This window comes from Rhinolophus sinicus, chromosome 2, assembly GCF_057876585.1.
Source record: "Rhinolophus sinicus isolate RSI-liver-muscle chromosome 2, RSI-T2T, whole genome shotgun sequence".
Lineage (NCBI taxonomy): Eukaryota > Metazoa > Chordata > Mammalia > Chiroptera > Rhinolophidae > Rhinolophus > Rhinolophus sinicus.
The window spans coordinates 79,929,106-79,939,010 of NC_142502.1; the positions used below are offsets into that span (position 1 = coordinate 79,929,106).

Sequence of the window (9,905 nt, forward strand, 5' to 3'; positions counted from 1 at the left end):
TTAACTCCTCATATGCATTTTTCAAACCTCAGGGTCATTGCTGTATACTGACTCTACAAGAGAAACTGCTGAAATGTATATAAACTCCCAATTTTTGAATGATTAAAGTATAACTTTAGTCACTAAGAATTATTTAAAAATCATTATATGGTCATTTCTAAAATCTATAAAGAAAGAAAAAAACAAATTTTGGGGGAAGTTATGTGAGAAATCACCAAAATATCTAATGAAAATTATTAGAATCAAAATCATTTTCTCTACATATACATTAAGGAGAAATTGACAAGCTAGGTATCAGGTACTAGGACTGCAGAAATGAAGCTTTAGTGAGCTCAGAGTGTTGCAAATAAGTAATTAGCCTCAGTGTGGTAACCATACAGACTTATACAGAGGACAGACATTCTAATGGGTCAGAAAGTTATCCAAAGATGCATGAGTTCAGATTCAAAGGAAAATTCGCTTTCACCATTGGAGTAGATAGAAAAAGGGAATGAACCTAAGGTATGTCAGTTGAGCCATTTCTAATGTGTGCAAATTGTTCACAGTCAGGCTAAGAAGGTAGAGAGAATTCAAAGGCTGCTATACTTAGATAAGATTTTTTTTTTTTTTTTTTCCCTAAAGAAAAGGAGAAGTCACCAAAACTTACCAGGCAGAAAACATGTAACTTGTTTGTGTTTTTTAAAAAAACAAGTTCTAAAATAATTTATAAAATTGTTAGCGTAAATCCAAAAAGGATTGTTGAAATAATTTCTTTTAAAAACACAGCTGAGATATAGTGAAACTGAGCTTAGGCAGCTTTCAAGGTGATAGAGTGGAAGATGGATATAGAAGATATTATAAAAAAGTTGTATATGGGATGGAAGAATTCATGAATAATTCAGACTTTCAAATTGCTCCTGAGTAGAAAAGTAAAGATGAAGACATGAGATATAAGAGAATCAATAATAACTATGTAAGGGAAACATTCTCTTATCATTATAGTCATTTAAGTATAGTGACCATATTTGTTATTTTTTTTTGTAAACAAATATTTTTTTCCCCTGAGCTGGAGAGTTTTTGTCCAGTTTTATTGAGATATAATTGACATATAGCACAGTATAAGTCTAAGGTAACGGCTTACATGTTATAAAATGATTGCCACGTGAATTTACTTAGCATCCATCATCTCATATAGTTCCAAAAAAATGTTTTTATTCCTGTGATGAGAACTCTTACAATTTACTCCCTTAACAATTTTCAAATATACCATACAGCAGTGTTAACTATAGTCATTGACAGTAATTGTACATCACATTACTTCCCCAGTTCTTATTTATTTTATAACTGGAAGTTTGTACCTTTTGACCACCTTCATTTCCTCCACCTTCCACCCTGCCTGTGGTACCCACAAATCTAATCTTTTTTTCTGAGTTATTTGTTTTTATTTATTTATTTTTTTTTTTAAGATTCCACATAGAAGTTAAGATCGTACAGTATTTGTCTTTCTATGTCTGATTTCACTTAGCTAAATGCCCTTGAAGCCCATCGATGTCATAAATGGCAGGATTTCCTTCTTTTTGATGGATATATATATCAAACACAACTTCTTTCTAAGTGATTCACTCATCACTTAGGTGTTTGCCATGACTTGCTATTATAGACAATGCTGCTATGAACATGGGGGTGCAGATATCTCTTCAGCATAATGTTTCTGCTTCTTTCAGATATACAAGTATGCCCAGAACTGGAATTGCTGGATCATATAATATTTTTATTGTTAATTTTTTGAGGAACTTCCATACTCTTTTCCATAATACATTGATTTTTGATTGGTATTTATATTTGACTATATTTTATCTATTGAATAAATTAGTACAAAACTATAATGTATTTCATATTAGTTGCATATAGAAAATATAATTCCCCCAAATACAGTACATTACCACATTGAACAATCCCTAAGGTAATGTAGTTACAGTAATATTAAAATGAACAGTGGTATCTCACTTTAGATTGAGAAAGTTCTTATCACTGAAATGATAGTTAACTATCGCTTTGATAAACTATAACAGACAGCTGGTACTAAAGCTAAGAAATGTCTCTACATTTCTCTTGAGGATAGCATTGTATCACTTTTACATATCAAGTATGAATTCCAACTATGAAAGATCATACATAACTAAAAATTTTCCACTTACCTTTGCAAGTGCCTAGTCCTAAATTGTTCTTCCCCATCCTTCTTGCTAAACTCAAATTTTCTAACCAACAGCTGCTGAACTGTAACCCCAGCCTGGCTGACCCTGCATCTACCAATGTGATCAAAGCATCCCCAATTTCCATTTACTTTCTGAGAATGTGAACAGTGCTCAATTCTAGGAACAACTTGTACTGTGAATACTCTTCCTCAATTTTTAATCTTTCCTGTAGAATGCGCATCTTAGAAGTATTCTTTCACATTGCAATATTTTAATAAAAATGGAGATAATGACATTTTTATTTTTCTTCCACAAAGCTCAGTATCGGTAAGACATGTTTTGATTTAAATTTTCAATACTAATCAGAATACAGAATGTTGATTCTGTACTTTACTCTTGGTAACAGGTAGCCATTGAAAGTCTTTGAACAAGGGAATAGCAATACAGGAACTGCCTCTGCAAGAGGATTGATTTAAAAATTCTGTGAAGCATAGATTAAGAGGAACAAATGAGTCTCTTAGATGATTTCAAATATAAAGTAAATGGGGCCTGATTTGGACGTGTGGAAATGGGAGTAGAAAAGACAAGATAGTTACCTAATGCAGCAAACTTATGAAAGGTTTAGAACAATCTTTACAATTCTGAGCCTTGGATAATTTATATAGAGAGGAAAATTTAGAAAAGGCATAGAGAAGTTTGTTTTTGGGGGGTGGAGAGAGTGGGATGTAGATAAGAAAGAAACGATAGAGGTGAGTTTTCTTTAAAACTTGAAAGTAATAAAATTATGTGGAGATTTTAAGTAGTCATAAAAAATGAGGGTATGAAGCTTAGAAGAAATGATGACATAAATATGTGTGAGTTACCTGTATAAAAAGGATATAGAGTCAAGATATTCCTGGAAGGGTCAGAAGGGATAAGAAAAAAGGAGCAAGGGAGAAAAGGACTAAAAGTAGACAGAAATGAGAGACAGAAAAAGGAGAGAAATTGGTCTGTTGGAAGAAACTTGAATAAAATCAACTGTTTTATCAAATCTAAGTTACTATCAGTTACATAACTCACCATTATTTTATGCACCATAAAGGCGGGGAAATTCTAAGACCAATATGTACATGTTAAAATCCAAGAAACACAGTATGTTTAGAATATCAAAGGGGGATAAACCAATAGTCAAGAATGGATTGTAGTTATTGAAAAATGACTGAGTGTTTTATACAGAACAATTTACGATGTTGAGTTCTATAAGGTATGAATCTGTGTGTGGGGTAGGTAGATGGCTATTACAGCAGTAATTGAAAAATTATGTGAAGTGAGAGAGGCTAAAACTTTGATGTGAAAGTCACCCGCAAATAACAGCTATGGAAAGAACCATGCAACACATTGGGAAAAGGTAGTATACCTTGATGTATTAATTTTCAAAGGAAAATAATTTGGAATGATTGTGGTAAAATAAAGGTGTAAACGTAGGAGAGAAACTCTGCTAGCCTTTTTCTACTGCTTATTTGAACCTATCCAAAAGAAAGAAAGAATATCCTCCTATGGAGAGAGTTACAAAAATCTTGGTGTCATCAAGTGAAAGCCAAGGACACTTATAAGAAGTTTCAGTTATAATTAGTGGGTGAAAGAAGGGTCAGTGCAAGGAAATGTTTAAATATGGAGGAAAGATGGTGCAAAAGAATAGGAGACAGATTTACATGCTCAGAAATGGCTTAAAATCTAGTACTACCACAAAACTTCCCCACCCTGGGAATTATATTTTCTAATTGGTGTTATTTGGAAAATATTTTGAGAAATATTTCACTGATTGGGTTTTAAGCATTGAATTTATACCGCCATTCAACAACAACAACAATACAAAAACTCTGAGATGCATTGTTTTATTCTTATTCATTTCTTACAGTGCTGGATTGCTGAGATATTATTTTGAGAGAAAAAAATTAGAAACAATCATCATAATATATACATAGTGACTATACACTAATCTTTGGTGTTCTAGCGATAGGTGTAGACAAAAGGCACCAGTATAATAAGCAATGACGTTGTTAGAAACTAGTTTAGGAGAAAAAGGAAAATAATGTCATGTCAGATCAACCTCTTGTAACCACTTTCCCTGACACTTTACTGTCCCAGATCATGTCCCTGCCCATATGGTGCTCCTCACAAGTTTATCTTTATGAAGGTTAGCTCAGAGTTAATTGTATAGTAAACACTGTTAGCATTAATGATTATATGTTAGTTCTACTGATAGAGAGTAGCAGATGCAAGTGGTCATGATGCTTGGTGTCAAACATTGTTAAACACTGACTTATTGAAATTTGCATATCGATTCCTAGGATTTATGAAATTTTTCTTTCTTTTGCTTCCCCCCCCCCTTTTTTTTCCATTTCTGACAGTTGTTCAATTTCCAGAGGTTTGATTAAAGGGCTCTGGAATTAGCCCAATTAGTTTTAAGAGATTAATCTTGATCTTTTTTAAACAAGTGTTTGACCGTGAGTTGTTGGCATATATTTAATAACTAGCTCCTAAGGAAAAATGAAACTCCTGATTCAGATTTTTTTTTTCTGTCTTCTGAGATGTACAATGACCACCCTGGCTGATTTCAAGCTATGAATAATGTGATAGCAACCAGCTAACAAAACAAAAACTTTAAAATTGACTCTTGTGAATGAATGTCAGCTTGACCTACCATATAATTTCACATTGATATATCAAAGTGATATTATTTGATAAAAAGTTTCCTGGATTTTGTAGTGAGAGATAGAGATACTGGTCTTATTACAGTCCAGTAGTTTTTCAAGATATTATGAGGAAGAACTACCTTATTTCTTTCTGTTTCCCAGTATCTGTAACACTTCCTGGTAGCTGTGAAATATGCACAAGAAGGATAATATAAGAACATAGATAGCAAGGTAGCTTCTGTTATCATAATTTTACATTTATCACAAAAAAAGGTGAAAAAAATGTCAAGGTAAGTGATGTGACTTGAATATTAATAGAGCAATAGAGTAATAGAGCTAAATCTTTAAAATTTACTTTTCATCAACACATTCATTTTAATTATAGTATTTTCCTGGTTAGGAAGGTACAATTAAATAAGTTGTTCATAGAATTTATAAATGTGAAGACATAGCAAAATGCTGTTCCTATCCCTCATCAGGTTGGTCTATGGATCAATTTTTTCCTTTCTTTTCTAAAGGTTTTTATTAAAAACATAGTTAACATAAGATATTTTATTAGTTTCATGTATACACAAAAGTTATTCAACATTTATATACCTAAAGAAATGATCACCATGGTAAGTCCAGCAATCATCTGACACCATAAAATGCTATAACAATGTTATTTACTATATTACCTTTGCTGCATATTATATCCCTATGAATTGTTTGTTTTATACCTGGAAATTTGGGCCACTAATTGCCCTTCATCTTTCCCCCCTTTTTAATTTTTCAGTTGCAGTTGACATTCAATATTATTTTATATTAATTTCAGGTGTACAGCATAGTGATTAGACATTTATATAATTTCAGCAGTGATCACCATTAGTCTACTTCCCACCTGGCACTATACATAGTTATTGCCATATTATTGACTATATTCCCTATGCTTTACTTTACATACCCATGACTATTTTGTAACTACCAATTTGTAGTTCTTAATCCTTTCTCCTTTTTCACCCACCCCGCCAACCACCCTTTCATCTGACAGCCATCAAAACATTCTCTGTATCTGAGTCTGTTTCTGTTCTGTGTGTTTATTTTGTTCTTTAGATTCTACATATAAGCACAATCACATGGCATCCATCTTTTTCTGTCTGACATACTCCACCCACACAATACTTTCCAGGTCAATCCAGGCTGCTGCAGATGGCAAGAACCCATTCCCTTCTATGGCCAAGCAATATTCCATTGTATATATGTACCAACTCTTATTAATCCATTCGTCCATTGACAGACACTCAGGCTGCCTCCACATCTTGGCCATTGTAAACAATGCTATAATGAACATGTAGATGCACACGTTCTGTCTAAGTAGTGTTGGTTTTTGTTTTTGTTGTTGTTGATTTTCAGATAAATACCCAGGAGTGGGATTCCTGGTTCCTTCTTTTTCTCTTGTTATAGCCTTTGTTTTAAAGTCTATTTTGTTTGGTTGTAAGTATTGCTACCCCAGCTTCCCCTCCTCCCATTTTCATGAAATAACTTTTTCTATCCCTTTACTTTTAGTCTGTGTGTTTCTTTCAATCTGAAGTGAGTTTTTTGGAGGCTGCTTATGGAAGGGTTTTGTTTTCTAATTCATGCAGCCACCCTTTGTTTTTGATTGGAGCATTTAATCTACTTACATTGAAAGCAATTGTTGATAGATAGGTAGGTATTGCCATTTTATTATTCATATATATATATATATATATATATATATATATATATATATATATATGAATCATGTATATAAACTTTTATTTATTTTAAGCGTGTTTTTCCAGGACCTATCAACTCCAAGTCAAGTAGTTGTTTCAACCTAGTTGTGGAGGGTGCAGCTTACACAGGACCATGCAGGGATTGAACCAGCAACCCTGATGTTATGAACATCATGCTCTAACCAACTGACACCCTGTTCATTTTTTTTCATATCTTTGTTTTTTCTTTCCATCTTAAAGAAGTCCCTCTAAGATTCCCTGTAATACTGATTTGGTGGTAATGAACTCCTTTAGCTTTTTCTTGTCTGTCTGGGAAGCTCTTTATCTGTCCTGTGATTTTTTTTTTTTTTTTTTTCTTTTTTAACCTTACTCACATCTTGTATTTTATTCCTTATAGTTAATGGCTAATAAAGGAAAAAAGTAACTGTAGCACCCTATGATTTTAAGATACTAACTGTAACTTAAATGCTAACCCCCTGATCAAACAAGGAACATTACCCCAGGGCTATAGTGGGGATTTATTTAAGTTTCCCAAACCCAGTGACAACAAATAATTTTTATAAGTTGTTCAAAAAAAAATAGCTTGTTATTTTGTTGTTATTGTGTTATTGTGTATTATTGTGTTATTGTGTTATTATTCCCCGTAGCTGAAAAATTCCACAAATGATATCTTTTCTCTACGGAAATGATTTATTGTCTCAAACCAGAATATGGTTACTAAAATATTTATAATTATAAGTCTCAGGCTGTGGTCTGGCTACTTTTGGGGGTTATTTGGTGGTATACCAAGGAATATTGCTAATGATATGGTGAATATGTTCCAGAGAGCAATATTTTCTCAAGGCTAAGGAATCACATATTTATTTTTCAAAAATGTTAAATAGAAGCTTTTTCTGCAAAAAAAAAAAAAAATATATATATATATATATACACATATATATCTATATATGTATATATATATATATATATATATATATATATATATATATATATATAGAGAGAGAGAGAGAGAGAGAGAGAGAGAGAGAGAGAGAGAGAGAGAGCAAGAACTCCAATATATAAACAACTTTTAGGAAACTGCATTGGCAGTAGTAGTTGCCTAATGTGAGTTTTCCCTCCACATACACCTAAGGGGTGCTTGACCCCTTCCCTCCTGCTGTACCCTGGGAAAATGCTTGACACACAAAGCCTCACTACCCTCCAATTTCAGTTCAAAGACTAGGCATCCTGCCTGGGACACAAAAGGTCCAGGGGGGGTCCAAGAGCCACCGATGCTATGCCAATCCTGCTTGTCCTTTTCTTCAGGTCAATCATAGTCAGAGGTAGCATAATTGGTCTTTTATGTGCTGAAGTCAAGTTCCTTAAATCTAAACTTTTTCAGCTTTTCAGTCTTATAGGTTGCAATAAATTTCAACAAATTAATACTTCTGTTTGTGCTAATGTAGTAGCTTTCAGATTCTGTGGTACCTCCATCTTCGGTCATAATAAACATTGATACATCTTCCCAAACTGTGAGAAAGTACTGAATGTTCCCAAATTGTGTCTTGCCCTAATCTGTTTTCTGAATATTCTGTTTCTTTTCCTTCTTTGCATATTCTTCTAGTCGAAGAAGCCACTTTGGCCTAGTACTGGGAACAGAATTCTGTGTTCATGAAATGTGTGTGGGTGGGTAGGGGATCCATCTTTGTAGGCCACCACAATTAAACCACATTGAACTGATACTCAGCCCACAGTCCAGCAGACCTACATACATTAAGGTCTCATGTTGAGCAGCGCTTTCAAGAGCTCGAACTCCACTGACATCTTTTAGAATATGCTGGATGCTTTCCATGTAGCCAGATCTGAGGAGATTGTCATCTCTCTAAGTTCCCCTGGGGTGACAGTATGCTTTCCAAGTCTTCCTGGAACCGTTTCCCTTGTAAAAATATTTGAAGTACACTCTGTAAAGCCATCCTCTCCCAGTCCCAGAATCATCCGCTGTTTCCACCTCTCCAAATAGAAAATCTGTTCTGATGTCATGGTCTACTGAAGGACCCGGGTAATACTTCGTATCTTATTCCTTTGCAAAGGAATTTTCAAAGGAATTGTAGCATCACTTGTTGCATTTGGTTTTAAGCTTCTGTCTGTATAGAAGAGAAGAAACCAGTTTTCTGTATAACTTTTGCTTCTTCTCTTTGGGGGTTTACACTTACTCACAGGTCCATAAAGTATCTTCCTGGAGCAATGATTCTGAAGTCTGAACATGGCCTCTGAAGGACAAGACGCACTGTACTAAATCAAACTACCTTTCTTGGTCCACTTCTTTATAAGGGTTCAGTTGTTTCTTTTTTTGTTTGTTTGTTTGTTTTCTTTTTTTTTTGTTTTTTTATTTTTTCTCCTTCGGGAGTAAGTGGAGAAGAGTAAGTGGAGAAACCCATGCTGGAAAGCAAGTTCTACAAAAAACAAACAAACACAAAAAAACACACCTCTGAACTTCTAAGTTGCCTACAGGTATTCTGAGCTGCCTTCCTCTTAGATTATTATTTTTTTTTTTTCCACTTCACTCTAGTTTCCCTGCAATGCCTAGGGCCTTTTTAATTTTTGCATTCGCCATTCGTAGGGAGCCCCTCCCCTCCGGTAGTAGCACTAGCGCCACCACATCACACCCTGCTGCTCTCACAAGCTCTCCTTTACGTCACAGCTCAGCGCCATCTTGGGCTTTGGCTGAGTGATAAAATTTACCGCACGTTAGAGCACAAGTCACTGAGAGTTTTTCCAGTTCGATGTGTCTGTGTGGCACTGCATCAGAGGTTTCTGCGTGGCCCTGAGCAAGGGTAAGCCCTGCATAGTTTATTTCCCTAGTTCTAAGATGGAGGGAAGCCCGTGAGAGCAGAGGCAGCTCTGGGGGAGCACGAGGCTCACCCCCCCCCCCTTTCTGGGATGGTGGGAATTCCTGCGGGAGCATGGAGGCTAGTGGAAGTGGGGCTGCAGTTGCCCCTGAGAGGTGCCCCAGCGGGTTCGCCCTCTTCTTTCATCACATAGCCTGGTTTCCCTGCTTCTTTCCTTTGATTTTAAATGATAGCCTGATGGGTAGAGTGCAGATGGTTGTAGGTCCTTTACTTGCTTTTCATCACATTGAGTATTCTGGGCCAATCTCTTGTGCCCTGCAAAGTTTCTGTTGAGAAATCAGCTGACAACCTTATGGAAACTCCCTTACAAGTTAGTAGTTACCTTTCTCTAACTGGTTTTAGGATTCTCTCTTTTCTTTAACCTTTGCCATTTTAATTATAACATGTCTCGGTGTGGGCCTGTTTGGGTTAATCTTTTGGGGGACTCTCTGT

At 35.1% G+C, this 9,905-nt stretch overlaps 1 pseudogene; it reads right to left on the bottom strand.

The window, feature by feature from the left end:
- Window positions 1–8,134: 8,134 nt before the first annotated feature.
- Window positions 8,135–9,276, bottom strand: LOC109450873 (mitochondrial genome maintenance exonuclease 1 pseudogene; annotated as a pseudogene).
- Window positions 9,277–9,905: the final 629 nt, after the last annotated feature.